This window comes from Lepidochelys kempii, chromosome 21 (genome assembly GCF_965140285.1).
Source record: "Lepidochelys kempii isolate rLepKem1 chromosome 21, rLepKem1.hap1, whole genome shotgun sequence".
In the NCBI taxonomy this organism is placed as follows: Eukaryota; Metazoa; Chordata; order Testudines; family Cheloniidae; genus Lepidochelys; species Lepidochelys kempii.
The window spans coordinates 6810877-6831173 of NC_136400.1; the positions used below are offsets into that span (position 1 = coordinate 6810877).

The following is a 20297-nucleotide window of genomic DNA, read 5'->3' on the forward strand; positions in this document are numbered from 1 at the left end:
ACGGGCACAGCCTGCCAACTGCACCCTTGTGCCCACCCGCTCACCCCCCTTACACGCTCTCCTCTGGCTCCACCATGCACCCCACTGACACAGACATGGAGGGGGGAGGGCACATGGGGACGGGGGTTAAAAGGCTTGTGCCCCTGCTGGGTATCTTAGGTCACAACGGGGGGGGGGGGATGGAGGGGAGACGCGCAGAATTAGGTGCCGGGGGTGCTGAGAGCCACTGAACCAAACTGTAAACGCTGGATCAGATGGAAACCACCTCACGCCGGGGGTGTGAGAATTCCAGCACCCGCAGCACCCGGGCCAGCTGCAGGCTGCCAGCCCCTCTGACAGGGCACTCCTCAAAGCCAGAGCCACAAGAGGCTTAGGAAACCGCGCCCAGCCCCGAGGTGTCTGCACCCAACCCGGCGGAGCAGGCAGCCCCAGGCTTCCTCGCCGAGCCCCCGGGACCTACACGGCGCACAGACAACAGCTCTGGGATTAGCAGGGAGTCCACACTCCAGGGCGCACCAGCCAGAGTCTGGCACACACATCCAGCCCCCCCTCGGCTTAGCCAGCAGCTGCTGTGAATGGGGCTGAGGGAGCAGCCTGATTTGCTGGGAGCCTGTGTTTCTCGGGGTGCGTGTATGCCACAGACAGCAGGGCAGTGTGTGGGCGTGTGCGCGTGCCGGGGGCAGCAGGAGGTGTGTGTCAGGGAGAGCAGGGCAGTGTGGGAGGGGTGCCGGGGGCAGCAGGAGGTGTGTGCCTGTGTGTGGCAGGGAGAGCAGGGCAGTGTGGGAGGGGTGCCGGGGGCAGCAGGAGGTGTGTGCCTGTGTGTGTCAGGGAGAGCAGGGCAGTGTGGGAGGGGTGCCGGGGGCAGCAGGAGGTGTGTGCCTGTGTGTGGCAGGGAGAGCAGGGCAGTGTGGAGGTTTATGTGCACGCCAGGAGCAGCTGTGTGTGTGTGTGTGTGCAAACGTGTGTCAGAGGGAGCAGAGCAGAAAGTGTGAACGGGTGTGTGCACCTGCCGGGCGGGGGGGAGAAGAGGGAGAGCGGAGCGGTGTGCACTGGGCAGCTGGGTGCGTGCACGGGTTTGTGTGTGCACATAGGCACACCCATGTGCCAGGACAGCAGAGCCGTGTGTCCCTGTATCCGTGTGCGCCCACGCGTGGGGAAGCCGAGCTGAGTGGGTGTCAGGGAATATCCACCAGGGGAGGGTGGTGCACGCGTGGGGGGGGGCAAGTCACAGGATTATCAACCCCATTTTGCAGAGGGGGAAACTGAGGCCACCTGCACACGGTCCCACGGGGACTCCTTGGGGAAGCGGGGGACGTGTCCTCACCCCCCAGACCAGACCAGACCCTTCCCTGGCTGAGAGACCCCAACTCCCCAGCCCACACACCTGCTGCTGGGCCTGGAGAAGCAGCTGCAGACGCCCCTCACCCCGCCTCTGGCCCTTGCACGGAGCCGGCTCCTCAGCGGCCCGCTCCGCCTCCCACGCGCGGCAGCGCCCCCTGCAGGGGCTGACGCGCCCTCCGCTGGCACGCAGCGGTATTGCAGCCGCGGGAGACGCCCAAGCCCCAGCAGGGGTCCCCCCAGCGGCAGCAGGGGGTAGTGCACCCTGCTGTATCGAAGCCACACTTCTCTGTAGCTTCTGCATGGTGTTTCGCGGGGGTGGGGGCCAAATTGGGGGGCCGATTGCAACGTGCCCATCAGCCGGCCCTGGCTGCTGCGTAAATTGGATCGCAGAGGCCCAGTCTCACTTTGCTCCATAATCTTCTTTGGTGTCAGCAGGGAGTCTGTCTGAGTGGAGTCTGGGCACAACGCGAAAAGTTCTTCTTGTGCCCTTGGAAGATAGGCAGCAGTGGGAATTCCTTCTCAATATTGTACGGAGCTAAGGCTAGGCCAACGAGGGGTCGGGTGGCCCAGAAGAGAACACATGGGGTTGGGACTCTAGCCTACCTCTGACATTAACCTATTGTGCCACTTCGCAATTCACGTCTCCTCTCCAGGCCTCAGTTTCCCCCGCTGTGAAGTGGGGATAATGATGCTGACTTCCTTTGTCAGGTATTTGGCGATCTGGGGCTCAAAAGTGCTATAGAAGAGTGAGTTACTGGTAGTAACTGGAGTCAGGACTGTTGGATTCTGTTCCTGGCTCTGCTCATTGGCATGTTCCATGATGTGGGACAAGTCATTTCATCTCTGGGGCTTAGTATCTCCATCCATAACATGGGCCATCAACACTTCGCTGCTTCCCAGGCGCTGTGTGGATCTGTTCATTGTTTGTAAAATGCTGGAAGGAGCTACAGACACAAAAACCAGTACAATGTGCCAGCTGGGGTATTCATGCACCCCTGCCTGCCACTGGACAGGCTGCTCACCTGTGTGTCACAGCCCCTATAGAGCTGCAGAAGATTCTCCTTTATCTTAGGGGCAGGGGCATGTGCTTTAGAAGGATCTGAGTTCTCTCCCTGCCATTACTGTGAGGGTCAGAGGGATCATGGAATATAGGGAATTCCCAGATAGCTGCTGAGTAAATATGATATGGCTGGGCTTGATCCATAGGTCCAGTAGCTAATTTCGGGGGGAGGGGCAGGCATCAGGTAGAGGCTGATGGATAAATATACCATATCTCTTCCCTTTTATAAACCAAATGAGCACAACAGCATCCGAGCATCCTCGGAGATGCCTGCCTGCCTCCCGCGCCTTCTGCTACTCTTGAAACTGGTTCAGCATTTTTGTTTATCTGTTAGTCCATGCCAGGGATGGTAAAATGAAAACAGCAGAGAGGGATAGGGAGGGAGGGGAACCCTCACTGCTCGCTTCCCCTTAGCTGCTCATTTCAACCCTCTTTCGAGCAGAAATTACTCACATTAATCAAGAGTGAGAATGTGTTTGCAGCCCTGCAAATTTGGCAGCACAGAATCAAATTCCATCAGTCATAGCAGGAGGACAAGAGTCTGTATCTCCACTGTGCGTGGCCTAATAGAGCCGTTGCCAGAGGAAACTGGATTTGAGAACTCCCCTAAATTAATCTCCCCTTTTTAAAAAATGCCTGGAGATCTGCATGACAAGTGGGTGTTTGTAACGGAAACTGATGCAAATATCCATCACATCAAATCAGTATGGCTCTCCCTCCCAGCACACATCTGCACAGAGAGGGACAACTAACTCAGTCATTTTTGGAGGCACTATCCTCCTGGGCCTAGAGCAGAGGACGGTCATTCAGGATGCCTGGGTTCTCGCCCAGGCTGTGGGAAGGATTTTATCCAGTCGTTAGAGCAGAGGACTGAGAGTCAAGACTCCTGGGCTCTGTTCCCAGTTCTGCCACTGATTTGCCCTGTGACCTTGGACAAGTCACTTAACTACTCTGTACCTCAGTTGGTCCTGCTATATAATGGGGCAGAATAAGAATTATCCCCCACCTGGGGTGTTGTGAGGGACCCGTGTATGCGCTCAGGTGCTGAGACACACGCATACACTGACACTAAATACATTCAGTACGCTGGTACACAGGAATAAGAGCTTTAATTGCTCCTCTTCTGACTGGTTCCCCAGCAGGACTAGGTCCCTCCTAGGATCCCACTGCTCCCTGGTTTGTTCTTTACATCACCCCTCCAGTCCCGGCAATGCCAGGTGCAGACATGTAGGATGGGGCAGAGTAGGGAAGATATCGCTGGACGAAACAAGGAGGGAGCCAAGAATTCTCTAAGCAGATTTTGCTTCTTAGGCATTAGAACATTCCAGGGAGTCTCATTTCCCTGAACTCCTGGCTACTGGTACTTTTGATCTTGCATAAACTTCTCACCCGGGCTTGGTCACTAACTCTGTTGGTTTTGATGGGAGGCAGTGTGGGCCCATGGATCGGGAGCCAAGAGAACTGGGTTTTAATCCCAGCACTACTTAAAAACTGGCAGCTCCCTGGGGCTGTCTCTGTGTTATATGTTTGTGTAGGTCCGGTAGTGCAATGGAGCTAGGGTCTCTCGGCACTACCGGAGTACAAATGGAAAATGACAACTAGCAATTATGAAGGAATAACCAGTAACTAGTACTGATCATTAAAAATGGTCACAGTATCCAGCGTTTATTTATTAATTAATAATCCCTTGAACAGGTAATCCTAGGAAAGTTTACCTTCTCCCCGCCAGATGCTCAGCTCCCCAGTCCCCGGGCCGGGGGATGAGGCTGGGGTTGGTTAGAGAGCTGGCATCTCCCTTGTGTCTGTGCTGAGAGCTGGGGCCGGGCTAAATGCTTCAGTTCAGTCAGGTAGAGCAGCTCTCTGGAAGGACAGCCAGGCCGCCCAGGAATGCCAGACCTTATCTGGGAAGAGCCAGCAGCTGATAAGCTGCAGCCCAAGGCTCCAATTAAGAAGGATGACAGAATGGCAGAGCTGCCCCTGACAGGTGCAAGCTTATCAGGTTCCTGGCCTGTACGCACGGAGGAGCCTGGACACAGATGCCTGGTGCTTTAACAGAGCTGCTGCTGCTCAGAGGTGATTGCTACTTCGTTGGCTTATTTTTAGCAGCGCGGCTGGGAGTAAGATGGATGGGTTTTGTCTTGGGCGAGACTTTTGCCATCAATAGGAAGCCAGGCTTCTGGGTTGAGGCATGGGGTGTCTCACATTCTGTGCCTCCTCAATATACCAGGCCAAATCCGGAGTAGTCCTATCGACTTCAGTGGCACTAGGCTGCTTTACATCAGCTGAACATCTGGCCCCTGTCCTGTTTTGGGGTTGGAGAAGGAAGGGGCGAGGCACATCAACTCAGAGGTTCTCTATTCGATCCCTTCGGAAGCACGGGGCAGCTGCACAGATGAGAAAGGCCCTACGGAATCCAGGTGAAGCTTTCTTTGGAAAACAAAAGCCGTTCATGGTGATAGAAAGAGAGGAACCGCCCTGGCCCATGATCTGTATCAGCTATGGAGCTAAGGACAGACAGACAACGAGACAAAGCTTGGAGGAAGAGAGGCAACGGGCAATTTATATACCAGTCAGATCAGCTCAGTGGAGCTGGCCTGGTCCGTGGGGTAAAGCACAGGGCAGGGAGTCAGGAGATCTGGGCTTTGCCACTGACCTGATGAATGACCTTGCTCAAGTCACCTACTCACTTCTGTTTCTCCTCCTGTGCCTTTGTCTGCCACGGCCATTTAGCATATAATCTCCCAAGGGCATCAGGCATGTCTTTGGGTATGGACAGCCCATAGCTCCTGGGCCCCTGGACTCAGGTGGGGCCTCTGGGTGCTAAGATAAGTCGCAGAAGTGAGTCTGTAAGAGGGACTTAAATCTGGGCTGTTTTGGGAGCTTGCGGATGAGCTTTGGCCAGTTGTATTGGGTATAGGGGGCTGTAGGGATGAAATATATAAACCAAAACCAGGGGCTGGGTCTTGCAGGCAAGGCACTGAAGTGGGGCTTGGGGGAGAGCTGTGTTCCATTCCCTGCTGTGCCCCGGGGTCCCTCTGTGACCTTTGTGCGAGCCACTTCTCTCCATGTGCCAGCTCCCCATCTGTAACCTGGGGATAATCATCCTTTCTTTGTCTATTTCAGTAGTGAACTCTTTGAGGCGGGACTGTCTCCTGTGTGTATGTACAGAACCCTAGTACAACAGAGCCCTGATCTCAGACAGCACCTCCAGACTCCCCTGTCATTAATAACCAATATGATAGCTAGAACATGGACCACACTGCTGATTTTAACTAACCCTGTATTCAAACACCCCCCCCCCAAAAAAAGCTTCTAATTAGCTAGTGAAAATAAGACTTGTTCCCTTGGCCACTTTCTCTTCTCTTGGATTCTTCACATCTGGAATCAGCTTGGTCACTTTGCCAAGATCAACAGCTGTAAACAAAAGGCCTTGAAAAGCGAAGTAAGTGAAGAACAACAAAACCACAGTCACTTCTTGGGGCCCTGGGGAGCACAGAATTAAAGTTGAGCTACGTGGGTATGAATTGATTCAGGAGGATCGCTGTTAAGTAATTACATTCAGTGAGAGGCTGCCAATACAGTTTGCTATCAGTTGTCACTTTATATCAAGTCTAATGGTTCTGAGCATACAGATTCCTTGTGAGAGGGAATACTTTGTGTGTGATTATTCAAATGGAGCATAGCAGCAGCATGGTGAGAAGCCAGGAACTAGGCAAAAGTCCTGGATTCCAGCCATCGGCAGCCAGGTACCAGTGCAAAGCGCAGGTGTAGACAGGCTAAGCTGCTCTAAGCCACAGTGTGCACCCATGCAAATCACTTAGGTTCCAAGCAGTGATGGTTCCCCAACAGGGCACATAATGACTTTGCATCTCTGCACTGGTGCAGCTATGTCGGTGGCAGGAATCGGGGCTAATCCCCAGGGCTTGAGCGAGGGAGATTTAGGGTGTTCACCTTGCATGGGGAGTTAGTGGGATCCCTAGGCAGGGAAATCCAGGGCGCTGTGAGGAAAAGCGGTTGTGGTAACAAGTACAAGGACCTGAATCTGAAAGGGACTGAGATTCTGGGGGAGCTGCCAGCTGCTTGGTGGGATGGAGGACACTTGCCACCTGGCAGGAGTGAACCCCCATCTCCACAGCAAGGGGAATAGGAAGGAACTAGCCAGGTGCTGGCAGCAAAGCTCAACCCAGCCAAGGCGGAGGGGCATGGTGAGCAAGGAGCAAGCCTTCGCCCTCCACACCATAGGTGGCAGGGCCATTCCAAATCCCCTTGAGCTGGGAGATTCCTCTTCACCAACCCTCTGTGAGAAATGGACATTGGGCAGCCTGGTAAAGCCCACGGGGCTGTGGATGCAGAAGTGAAAGTCTAGCTTGCATTCAGTGGCTAAGGGGTGAGGGCTGAACGGGGCTGAAGGCCTGGTCCTGCTCTTAGGCAAAGCTTGGAGGATACCCACTGACCGTTTGGGCTGTGTCCAGAGTTGGGGTCAGAAACATTAAGGGGGTTGAAGAATCGAAGGATAAACCCCAGTGGCCTGGTTCTCTGCTCTGTGGCATAGTTTGGAAGGCCAGGAGGGACCATTCAGATCAGCTGATCTGTAACCTGGCAAAACCGAGGCCAGACAGCCTCAGCCAGTGATCTCTGCATCCAGCCCATACCTCGTGGCTGACCCAGAGCACATCTGCCTCGTGCAGTCGCGTATGCCTCTGCAAAGCATGGGCACTTCGACGTGGTGCCGTTTCACAGCCCCTGTGCACAGGCAGAAAGGAGCCAGGCAGAAGAACCAGGCTCAATGTCTCTCGAACATCTGCCTGAGTCATTGATTCTGGGGATAACCAGGAAAGTTCCAGACGGAAACGACCTAATGAGGTCACCGAGCCGGCCCCCACCCCAACGAGTGCAGCAGAATGGCCTGGGGCAGTCTTCCAGACTGCCTGGTTATTAAACAAAAAGGAGAAGCTACTCGTATTAATGCTTTGGATCAAATCCTCCCGTTACACCAGTATAGCTGTGTCACGCCACTGATTTCTGGGGAGTTACTCTGGATTTACACTGGTGTAACGTTTGGCTTCTCACACTTCCCTAGCACGCTCAGGATGTGAATCCCGAGCCTACTGAAGTCAATGGAAAGATTCCCATTGATTTCAACAGGCCCTAAATCTTAGAAGCCCTCTGCAAACTAGAAATAGTTAAGCCCCCTAACACTCCTGTGATGGAAAGCAGTATCCAGCCGCTCCCTTCATTTTGATGGGTATCCCTTTGCAAACATCCCACCAGGCCAAAAGCCTTTTCAGGGAGCGCTGAAGGGGTTAACCCCTTTGCACCACACACCCCTGCAAACTCCTGTGGCAGTTCCCCACCGTGCCCCTCCATCATTGTTTAGTCAGGCCCATGCCTGCCAAGCAATTGAAAGCCTCAGCGTCTTTGCTTCACATCCAGCAGCACCGGATGATTGAATCTTGAACTTTATGGGTCAGGTTTATTAACTCCCTGTCCCTATACGTGAGGATTGAGCACGCAGAGGCACAGAGGAGACAAAGAGAATTTCCAGTGCACAGCCAGGGATTGTGGTGAGCTGAAATTTGCAACGTGGAAGAATAATTCCAGGCTGGGTTAATGTTGGAGTGTCTCTGCCGCTAGAGCTGAACAAATAGTGGGCAGCTCACAATTTATTCTACGAACGTGGGCCCAGATTTTTGACCAGGAGCTTTGCACCTAGCAACTCCCTTATGCAGGACAGTGGCAGCTACTGGCTACTGAGCATTTTTGGCATTCCAGGCAGAACTTAGTGGAGGGTAGGGTGACCTGATGTCCCAGTTTTATAGGGACAGTCCCAATTTTGGGGTCTTTTTCTTAGATAGGCTCCTATTACCCCCCACCCCCATCCCGATTTTTCACACTTGCTGTCTGGTCACCGTAGTGGAGGTGCCTACACGGAAGCTGAATTCTTCTGATAATTTAGTCCAGCTTCACTCTCCGCTGGTGGAATGTCCACAGGCCGATCATGATTTTCCCAAATGTGTTTGTTCTTTGCATTTATTCGATGACTATCCTATTGGATTGTTTTTACCTGACAGTTCTGTGGGAGAATAGTAGTATTCTGAACTGTCCTTGCACTTGCAACCAGTCAGATAAGCCATTTAGTGTGGCTTTTTGCTTCCTGACTGGATCAGCTCGTGCAACTTGTGCATGCAGTTTGCTTGGGATGTTTGTGGAAAGCAAACAGCAAGGTGCTTGGATATGATGGTGAAGGGGGCCCATGAAGTACCTAGATAGATAGATAGATAATGTCTATGGGGAAAGCAAGCAAGAAAGAAAAAAAGGGTGTGAACATGGCCAAAGCAAACTCATTAAAAAACCTTACATGAACATTTGCAGACAATGCCTTGCAATAGTTTGCCCAGATCTGTCCACCCCTAAATCACAGACCTTCTTGCTGGAAAGGAAAAAGTCAGGGCTCTGTGTGTGAGAAAAACACACCAAGAGGTGTGTGTAAATCTATCTAGGGGTTCACAGCCCTTCAGAACCCCCACCCCCCGCCATTTCGCTCCCAACCTGCACCACCAGAGGTAGAAGCTGCCTACTAAAGCATGACGGGGGGCCAGCAGTCTGCAAGGTCTGCAGGGGGATATTGATTAGTTTTACAGTGTAAACTGACAGAGCCTATTTGGATGATGTAATGAAGACAGATGATCCCGGTCTCTCGCTGCTCAGCTTCAGGGAGGGAGGAAAATCATAAATCGGATGCTGGAGATATACACTATTGCTCTCCGTGTCTCGCCCCCATTGCTCATCTGGTCTCCTTCACTCTGCCTGTCTCTAGTCCTCTCTCTGTTCCTCTCTTTCTCCCTTATTCCTCTTCTTGCCCTCTCTGCCCCTGACTGTCTCATCTAGGTCCGTGTTTTCTATAGTGCCTCTCACCACTGTGTCTGGTCTCCAAACTGGCAAATGGGCTCAGCTCACACACCGCTTTATTCCTTGGCCTTCTCTATGTGCCCCATCCAGATGCCCTTACCCACATGCCCAGCCCCAGTGAAGGCAATGGGTCGAGGTATGCCGATCTCCCTGCTGGGAGCTGTGCCTGCTCATAGCCAGACCAACCTCGCCTTCCAACTGGCTCCTTTCTCCATCTCGTTCCAACTCACTCGCTTGTCTCATTTGCTCTCTCACCTTCTCCTGCTCTGCTTCACTTGCCCGGCTCATTATTTCTTAAGTTCCCTAATATCAGGAGTTGAACTGGGCATTTCCTTTCCCCCTGTGGTTTATAGACAGCCATCTCCTCTTCTGCACCTCAGGGATCCTGCTAATGAAAAGACAACACAACAGCCAAAATGTGTCCTACTTGCTAGCCTAACGCGCTACACAACACACACCCTCGCCAAAGTAGAAGGGGCACAGAGTAAATAAGGAGCATTGCTCAGAATAACAGTATCAGGGAGCTATCTGCACTGTATTCAAGCACAGCACCTTATCCTTGGGCTCATTCAGTGTCCACTAAGTCCAGGTTTTAGAAGCTGATGAGTTCTTTTCACAGGACAGTTTGACTGTTTTAGTAACTAGTGGGTGGTGGGTTTCTTTCCCAGTATAAACCAGTTCTACGTAATTGAATTCAAGCTTGCAGTGTTGCCTACCTCAAGTGTCCAAATAGCATATGTCAGTCCCATAAAATCACAGGAGTGGCTTGAAATTCACACCATTTTTAAAAAGGAGATAATACATTTTTGATCCTTTTAGTTTTGGACCCTTTAGGACATCATGTTTTCAAGCTTTTCTCCACAACCATGAAGACTGGAAATTTACTTTTTAACTTATATTAATGTGAGATTCTCCCATCATCACAGAACTGCAAGGGCTGGGGCTTGAAGAAAAGCACCAAATATCACACGACTTGAGATAAAATCACAAGAACTGGTGAAACTGTTAAAATAATAACATCCGATCAAATCTACAAAATGTCATGAGAGCAATTCTCTTCTCACACTGACTTTCATAGACATTAAGGTCAGAAGGGATCCCTCTGATCATCCCAGGCCAGAGGATTTCACATAGTAATTCCTGCGCCAAACCCAATAACTTGTGGGCCAGGTAGAGAGTATCTCTGGGAAAGTTGGTCCAATGGTTAGTTACCCTGGCTGTTAAAAATTTACATCAGTTACTCCTGATTCACTGTGTATTACTCATCCTGAGATCATTAAGACCTCATGACTTGGAGGTAATTGGTAAAATCTTGCAAAATCTAGGGGAAATTGCTTTCAGTGGCACAATCCCCGGCTCCCAGCTGCCAAGCAGAAAGGCACTCGTGTCCATTTGGACATTAATGCAAAATAAGATTGTTTCTTTCTGAGCTAATGGAGCTAATTTCATAAATGAAGCCAACTCCTGCCATCACAGTGCGTGGAGAGCTGCCAGTGATGTTAATGAGAGCAGTGTGAGAGGACAGAAGGTCCTACGCGGCCCACAATTTGGAAGAAAATAAATCTAAAAATAGAACACTCCAGGTAACATCGATCGCTATTATTGGACGCAAATGTGTTGTAATCACAGCAGTGAACCTCTTTAAAACCTGCAGAAGAATATCTCACACATCATAACAACAATTCACAAGCGTGCAATCAATTGCAAGGATATTTTTCTGGCTCTTCTGGGCATTGCAAGAACATCATTCCTTAAATACAAACTGTAGCTCCTCATTGGGGTGTCTGGTCTCTGAATGGCATTGAGTTGGTGGCTGTTCGTGAGCCAGTTTTAGAGGTTCTTTTTCAGGTAGACTATTGGATTTGCCTGTTTAAGGGCACTTGGTCACAGCTGAGTAAGGAGCATAGGATGTGATCCGTTGTGAGTTAACTTTTAAATAAGAGCATGATTGTGCCACTCTTACTCTGGGATTAGCCTCATGTATTTCAGTGGGGCTGAGGTACTACATAACATGAGTGAATGGGATCCGAATATAACCCTGAGTGACCAATTACTCTGTAGTTGGTTGTCAATTTGCAAACTGCCTTGGGCCAAATTGTGACCCCCTTCCTCACTTGTGTGACGCATTCTTCACCTATTAAAGCCAATGGGGCTACTCTTGTGCGTTACTGCTCCCCAACGGCAGAGAAGCATTCGCAGGCTAGCCCTGTGTGTATTAAAGGTATTATTTCCAACTCATGCTCTCTGCCACCGTCCATCAGTCTATCGTTCCTGGCTCCGGCAATGTTGTGCATTATGGGCAAAACAAACACCTCCTGTGTCTGGCAGACCAGTCTGACTATTCCCACAAGCTTGACCCTCGTAGCAAATCATTTCTTGATGGCAGTTCACTTATGGAAAAATATAAACAAATTTTATATAACATGTTTATTTTTGCCATCTCTTCATTAGCTCAGAGCAAAAATCCTGCCGAGCTGCATTGTTGGGAATGATGGAAACTCTCACGTTGCTACTGGTTTGGGTTTACACAGCTCATCTATCTATCTATCTATCTATCTATCTATCTATCTATCTATCTATCTATCTATCTATCTATCTATCTATCTATCTATCTATCTATCTATCTATCTAAGGGTTTTATACTGCAGCTCATTACTATAGTATACAAGCATCTTCTACATAAAATCAATTAGCAATAGCGAAGTTCCTGGTGGACTCCATAGATTCTCTGCCATTTCTCACTTTCCGGATGCATCCGATGAAGTGAGCTGTAGCTCACGAAAGCTTATGCTCAAATAAATTTGTTAGTCTCTAAGGTGCCACAAGTCCTCCTTTTCTTATTACAGAGCTAGAATCACGGGTAAGGCTGAGGGAAGAAAGATTTGCAGGGGCGTGGATGGATGTGTGTGGAGAGGAGAACAGTCATTTCCATAGGACACTCATGCCCAAGCAATTCTTGGAAGTGGAAAAATGATGTTTCCCAATCACATTTGAATTGTGCAGACTAGCGTTAAGAAAAACACCGAGGGAGGCAGAAAACAGCGGGGGATACACACTTCCACCCTCACTTTGCTAATTACATTCATTAGAGAAAGAACCCTGCCTCAGATTGAGAACTATGTTGGCTATTTTTAATTTCCCTGCCTGTTGAAAGCAGAATTTAGAGCATTGTGAATTTTTTTCCCCTTGGGCCAGATTCTCTTTTTTCATCTGTCATGCTATAAAGGGAAAGGGGGGAAAATAACCCAAAGAGAGAAGGATTATAGTGAAGGGGTAGGGGGCAGAGAAAGAGAGCAAGCAAATTAATTCTCTGCTTCTTTCCCTGGGAATGATTTAGGGTCTTAATTGAGCTTTCTAACTGGGTAGAATGCACAGATCTGTGCGCTGCTTAGCAGAAGGTAACAGTGTGAGATTGTGCAGAGAATGCAAAGGTTTCATCATAACATCATTGATGCAGAAGTGTTCCCTGCTCCCTGGCCCAATGAGGAGAGAGCGAGAGACGGAGGATAATTTATTCAATAACCTCACATTCAGGTTGCAGGCTCCCTTCCACTGCCTGTATGAGAGGGAGGTCTCTTCATATCTTCCCTTCTACCCGCCTCCCTCCCACCCTGCTACCGCACACACACACACACACACATCCATACAATTCCCTTACAATTAGGAAGACACCTATTCAGCACCGCTCTTATTGCTGGGCTTTTGTTCCTCCTCGTCTTTGCTGGCAAAGCCATTCCCTCTGCAAGTCTGTGTTCAGTGCTCAGTGGTTTGTTATGTTGCTTTTCATAATCTCTACCAAAGAATTCCACTCCCACTGAAGTCCTGAAATTAAGGCTGCAGGGAGGAGAGGGGGAAAAAAAGAAGGAAAAAGTAAGACAGCATTTTCTCTTCCTTTCTTTGTTAAAAAGTCTTGCATCATGGAAGTGTGTGTGTGAGGGATGGTGAATGGGAGTGTGTACATATATATATATATATATGTACATATACCTACATAATATGTATTGCACAGGTAATATATATGTGCATCTCTATGTGATCAGCTAAAAGAAATTTAAGCTCTTTATCTGTTTTTGTTAAGTATTGTATGTGTGGGTGTGGGTGTGTGTGTGTGAGTATGCAGTCACACTGCATACCATGCATGCAGTTTATGTATGTACTTGAAATACTTATGTTCATGTATATATATGTGTGATCTGCTGCAATAAAAGTTCTCTTTGTTTTATTCAGGTATCAATGAAATACATGTATGTGTGTAAATTTGAGTGTGTATATACCTATGTGTATCTATGTAACACATATACATGTACCCTGCACTGTGTACTATGCATGAAGTTTACATACAATTCTTAAGCCAGTGCATGTGTGCGTTTAGCTAAATTAAATATAAATTCTTTATCTGATAGTCAAGTATCAGAAGCGCAACTGTGTGAATGTGTTTGAATATGCATGTGTGCGTATATCTATCTATACATCATATACTGTATATGAAATGTATATGTTCAGTTGTATATATGTGTGATCAGCTAAAATATAAGTTCTTCTTCAGTTGTAGTCAACTATCGTGAGCGTGAATGTTTGTATATATACGCACTGTCTACTATATACAAAATATAGCTAATGCATATATTCATGTATATGTGTGTTCAACTAAAATAGATTTAAGTTCTTCTATCTGTTTCAGTCAGTATCAATCCTTGGTTGTAGGCAAAGAGGAAAGATAAACTCCCTGGTTAGTTCAGAAGTATATTTTTCCTCATGAGTGTGAACTGAAGGATGAAGAACTGAAATTTGTTCGTGAGTGAGTGTGTTTTGCTGGACATCCTTAAGTCCTTTAAGAAAATAATTGTTACTGGGATAGGTGGAGACCAGTGTTTCCATAAGAGATTCCCCTAAGAAATCTTTATCTGAAAACGTACAGTTCAAATACTAGTGCTAAAAAAAGAAACCCATTGTGTGTGAGAGTCTCTGGATTTCCTACAATGAGGCAATCCCTAGTTTAACAAACCAAAAAAAAAGAAAGAAAGAACATGGTGCATTTATTAATCAGAATGGTCATGGTGACTTCTGCACAAGGAAAGGGAGAATTAACTCCTTTAAAATAGGAATTTGCCTTGATTTCATTGTCATTTCATTTCTGTTGTTATTTTGTATGTGCATGTACATTTCCACCAAAGTGGTCCTGAATATTGACTTCCAATGGCTGGGCTGGTCCGAAGGGGTTAAGAGGTCTCCTGTGGTTTGTGCATTGATTTGGGTGCAAATGCTAAAGTGTGTGCTCTGTGTGTGTGCATGGATTGTGTTAGCCCTTTGAGAAGAATAATTATTTTTCTCTACTGGAAGCTACAGCAGAGGCAACAAGGAGGGAGAGAGGGGGAGAGAAAGACAAAGGGAATGAGAGAGGGAGAGAGAGAAACCCCTGAATCCAGACCTGTAAGTACTGTCTTAAAAAAATAACCCCCATAAGGCCATTACCTAAGGATAGTCCAGCCCGTGCATTCAATCGGTGACAAGGCAGGTCGGACAGGGGTTGCTTTCTTTCCGAATTCTCAGGGCATCTGCAAATTCTCCAGGGAGAAGAAAGGGGTGGCAATTTGGAGCCTGTTCCTCTCCCCCTGGCTTCTCTTTCTTTGTCCATTCCCCCCAGCCCCAAGGAGCTGTGAATTTGCTCTATTAAAGGAAAGCTAACTGGAGATGTGGCTGCCTTGCACAGACGCGGTTAATGAAAGTCTTGCTGGGACGTGCAGGCTTCTCCCTAGGTCCCCATTGTTCCCTCTGCAACGCTGCGCTGATCAGCGAGCGCCAAGCCATGGCCATCATGCTGGCCATGGAGTCTGGATGGATCCGTCGCGTCTCCACGCCACTCTCAGTGATCACCTCACAGACACGGATAGGTCTCGTTTCCGAATGCACATTTCACTTGCTGCCCAACACAGAATTAAGCAGGCATTGATCCTTGGTTTTGCTGGGAGACTGGGAGGGAATGACATGAAGTTGAAGCCAACTCAGCCTTCAGATGAACCTACATCAGCCCCGGTTATTTCCTTCCGGGCTTCAATGCCAGGGAGATGGGCGCATTTGAAGTACCTCAATTAGACAGGCAGAGCAGATTCAGACACAGCACGGAGAGCTCACAGCTCTGAGCTCTCTTGGAGCTGGGTTCTCCTCTTACTGGTACTGGTGGCCACCAGGAGTAATGCCAACCAAGTCTGTGGGCCTGATGCCCCTGTCACTGACACTGCTGTAAATCAGGAGGAGCTGCATTGCAGGCAGTGGGGTTTCACAGATGTAAAACTGACAGGAGAAAAGAAGTGGGTCCTTCACCTCCAAAGGGATGGAGCTAACTTGAAAACCTGCTGGAGAAGTAGGTTCATCTCCACGACCAGCTGCCCTGCTGTTAGGGGGTTTTAAGTAGGACCAGAATAAGAAATACTGGAGTGAGCTCTCAACAAAATGGAGCTGTTCTTCCAGGGGGCGGGGAGGACTTCATGTCCCCAAAGGGGGAGCCGTGTGCATGTGGGGTGGGGGTGCCTTAAAGTAGGAGAGCTGCTTCTTCGGGAGGGAAGGGCAAAGTCTTATACCAGGAGAACTGATGTGTGGTGTCTACAGGTAAAGGTACAGCTGGGTAAGAGGGTCCTTGGCATCTTCAAACTGGGAGAAAGTTGTTCATGAGAGAAGGAGTCTCCAGCAGACTTCATCCCTCCACTCCTCTTCCCCCCCACAGCAATCCTCCTCTCTCCAGGGGGCTGGGGAGAAGCAGCAGCAGCAGCCACCTCCATAATCCTCTCTGGAAAACCTAATTAATGCACCCATCTCTCCGTTCACCCATTTAATCCATCCCCTGGCAAGAGCGTCACTAATCTTGTCTTCCACAGACGAGGAGCCGGCTGGGTGCTGGCTGGGATTCTCATTACAGGTGTGCAGGGAGAGGGGGGTAGGTGCTAATAAAGGAGCGTGGTTGCTTCCTCGCCTATCTGACCTTCTCCCCCACCACCAGAGATCACTGTTGGCACAAGCAACCACCTCCCTCCTTCCAACCCCTCTTGGGGGAAGTGCCTTTGTCCACTGGCTGAAGACCCACCCGAGCTTGTCCACAATGACTTAAGCCAATATTGACCTAAGCTTGGGCTGATATAGAAACCTCTTGCTGCTTCAGCGGCCAGCAAATCTCCATTGAGAAATATCTCTGTGGGGATGGCACGATACACTATGGACCCTTATTAGCTCTTAAAGGGCCTCTGTTTTTATTCCCTCCTCACTTCTCTTCCCAGGTGCATTTCCGTTAATGGTGGGAACATTCAGAAGTGGAGCCAAACTTTGAGACTCACTCCCAGATTCTCCAGGTCTCTCTCTCTCTCAGGACTCTCCAGGTTTTATGCACCCAGGGTAGGGTCCTAGCAAAACCTTGTGTGGTAAAGCGTTAGGCACAGCAGTGGTGTCATAGGACTCATGACAGTGGCCACGTGGAGGACAGGGTTTCAGGCATGGCCAGAGTGGAGAGACCACCAGGCCATGAGAGGAGGCAACAGGACTGCTGAAATGACCCAAACTCCAGGTGTTGTTACATTATTGTAGGTCTCTGGGGCATCCCTGCAGAAGCAGAATGGTCCTGTTAAACCAGAACACCAGACCTCCCCGAGTGTGAAATAATCATTCACTGTGTGCGTGGCTAGAGAAGGTGACCTAGCAGGGCTTTGCCAACACCAGCTTTTGTGGCCCATGTTCTGCATTGGTTTACCCTAGAGTCAGTGAGGATTCAGAGAGGAGCTGTAAATCAATGGCCCTAGGAGTCTAATCCAGGCTCACCCAGTCCTGGGGGTGTGTGCAAACTAGTGCAAGGCCTAGCACAAGGCCTCTCTCTCTCTCACACCCACACACCCACATGCCATCTCACACACACATACACAGAGCTTCCTCTTCCCCTGGGGACTGTGGGTGGGTGCAAAACTACACCAGTGAGTGCACAGAGGTGGGGGAGTGAGAGAGACCAAGTGCAAGTGAATCCAAACAAATGAACTCCAGCTAGGATCTTTTTAATCCAACTTGTTCCAGCAGCTGCCTCAGCTAATTATTCTCCAGCCCGCAATGGTGGAATGTCAGCAGGGGGCATCCCCACCTCGCTTCACCGGAGATTGGGCTGGTGTTCCTGGGTGTGATTTACTTTCATTCCCCCACCGCCCCCCTCCACACACACGCCTTGCAGGAAAATATTAAAAAATAATAATATCAAGCCCTGAGTAACAGAGCCTGAGGCGAATGCACGGGGAAGTCCAAAGCACAGCTGTCCTCTGGGAGTCTCCTCTCTTCCACCCTAGTGGAAATCAGGAGGACCTCCCTGGGGCTGAATGGAGTAAGGGACTGGTGAAAGGCAGAGGGCTATCAGCCACTTGGCTTTATAAAGAGGACTCCTGGTCAGGTGCTTCCTTCACTTACTCTAGCGTGACTCCAGCCACGGCGGGGTCAATGAGAAGAGAATTGGGCCCTATTTCTTTACTAGATGCCCCTGACACAAATCCCTGTGTCCAAGCACTACTCCATCCCAAACGATGGTGGAATCTGGATTCCAGATTCAAATTTCAAGCCTACCCACCTTCTCTTCAGTGGGTCAAATCAAAGCCCAGTATCCGATCAGGCAGCAGCTCTGGGGAGGAGGTGGGAGAAACCGGATCTGAAGTCCATGGCTTGGGCCCATGTGTATTGTGAACCCTGATTAGTTCCCTGCTGTGTGGCCGTGAAGCTACACATGATGGCATTTCAGATCTGGTGTGATTATCTCTTTCGAGGGCAGGGGGGGAGGCTCGGATCGTGTTTGGACTGGAGTTCAGCTGCTGATATTGGAGGGACCAAAACAACCAACCCTGCATTCTATAAAATTAATTCTGGCAGGACTCCTCACTGAAGTCAATGGAGAGATTTGCAGGAGTGATGGCCACAGGTCTGGGACCCCTCTTCTCTGGCCCCCTCTCTCTTCAGTTCTGTCACATTCCACAGACCAGGGATCTCCTCTGCTGAAAAGGATGGACAAAGGCAGGTGGGGACAAGAGCTGTGGGACTGGTGCCGTCCAGTCCTCAGGCTCCATCACTGGAAACCCCAATGCAAACAGTGGTAGCTGTCTCCTGCCCACGGTGGTTTGTGCATGCCATGGGTTGGTGATGGGGGTCTGGCTAAGTCTTGTCTTGCCTGTGCCATGGATGAGTGGGGCAGATCAAACTCGGAGGGGTGGTACACCCCACGCAGCAGGCAGAGGGACGGCTGGGTCAGGATGGAGGAAGTGCAGCTGGCTACTGAGTAGGCTGGATTGGAAGCAGCAGCCCAGGGGCTATGGGTGTCTGCTCCTCTCCATTCCGAACAGGCTGGATTGCCATGTGCAGTGGGGGCAATGCGCTCCCTCTCACAGCTGGACACCCAGGGAGATTAAATTCACTGTCCTCTTTCCCTGTTCCCTGTTGGGAGTCAGAGGCTTATATCGGCAGCTGAATCGAAATCTCAGGGGCCCGATTCTCCTTCTGCAGACGTCAGGCATTGATGAGACACATCTGCTGCAGCTGGCCAAGTCGCTCCTGCTGGAAGTGAGAGCAGGATCGAGCCCTTTCTCTCCCAACGAGGGACACGGTTACCCTCTGTGTAAAGCCGCTGAAGTCAGCGGAGTTACCCCCACACTGGACTGGGATTCCCGGAGCTCTGGGGGCAGAGGTGGCGCAAAAGGGGGTGTGAGTTACAGAGCAGTAAGTGGGGCCAAGCCAGGCTGAGTTGCTGTAACCTACACCCTGGGAAGGTGTCAGTTAGACCAATCCTCTCTGAATCTGTCTCTCAGCACACTCCCCCCCCTTTTTTTCTTTAACTCCCCTCTCTAATTTTCTGTCTCTCTTTGCCCCTCCCCTCTCCTCACATCCAGCTCGCTGAGGCATCACTTACAGTCTGGCAGTTTTCCTCTCTCCCTATTACCAAGTCAAAGTTGCCGGGGATTAAGCAGGGATCCAGAGGCTTAGACCTTCCCTGAGTCTCCCTTTGTATATCTCTGGGCGCAGCGTCCTTCATCCCTCTTGCTTTAACCTACCCCCACAAGACCTCATCTTGAACTCTCCACCCCCATGTCAGGGGCCCCTTCCTCCCCCATTCTCGCACTCGGTGAGGATGAGAGTATTGTGGGGTTTCAGCCCCACTCCCCTTTGCAGAGAAACCCAGCTCGGTTGTTGAGATACAACTTGCTCTGCTGAGTTCTTGTTGGGGGTGAAATGGGGGTGGGAGCCAGTTGTTGAGGGTGGGAGCCAGTTGCAGGGGTCACATGCTCTGCTCAGCCACATCCCAGTGCGGGGGGGGGAAGGGGGAGGAGGGGAAATAAGCCAGCATGGCTTTGTCTCAAGCTATGGAGAGTGCGTCTGGCAGACTGAATGACTTTGCAACCTGGGCACCTGGTCGCAGCACCACTCAGGTTTGGACCAGCCAAACAGTGGGCGGCCCACAGCCTGAGTGGCCCCCTCCCCAGCTGGGCCGACCAATGTCGAAGAGCCTTCCTCCACATCTTCCTCCCCTCTTGGCAGTCCAGTTCATCGACAGCCGCGTGGGTGCCTGCCACCTTCCAATTCAAATCTCTGAGTAACTCAGCTCCGTCATGGTGGAGAGCGTCAGCGGCATGTAGGGAGTACTGGTGGGTGCGGGGAAGGGGGTGCGCTGGAGTGAAGGCAGCATTTCCATTCAATCCTAATACTGACTCCGCTGTGTAGGTGGTCTGCTCCAGAGACAGCCTACCACACTGATTGCTCAAAGCACTCTTCAATGAGGGGAGCTTACATCACCTCCTTGCTCCAACTTCTTGTGCTAGAGTGAGGAAGTTCATGTGAGTGTGTTACTCCTCTGCACCCCTTAGGGACCGTAGACTCTGGCTGCAGCTGGTGTCTCATTCTCAGTGACAGAGCCCATTGCTCATCCGGCCCCGCGTGCTTCTGCAGATCTAGGCAAAATCCCCATTGGCTAAATCACCCGCTACTA

General features: G+C 50.2%; 1 protein-coding gene across 2 annotated transcripts in view; it reads left to right on the top strand.

The window, feature by feature from the left end:
• BLACAT1 (BLACAT1 overlapping LEMD1 locus) overlaps positions 1–20297 on the top strand; it is a 63153-nt gene that overhangs the window by 5512 nt on the left and 37344 nt on the right. The window contains exon 1 of one of the 2 annotated variants that reach the window (XM_073319782.2): positions 12807–13180. The exons of the other annotated variant lie outside the window; for it this stretch is intronic. The gene's annotated coding sequence lies outside the window, so the exon portion shown is untranslated. Of the gene's footprint in view, positions 1–12806; positions 13181–20297 lie in introns of those variants that run through there. 2 annotated transcript variants of the gene reach the window in all.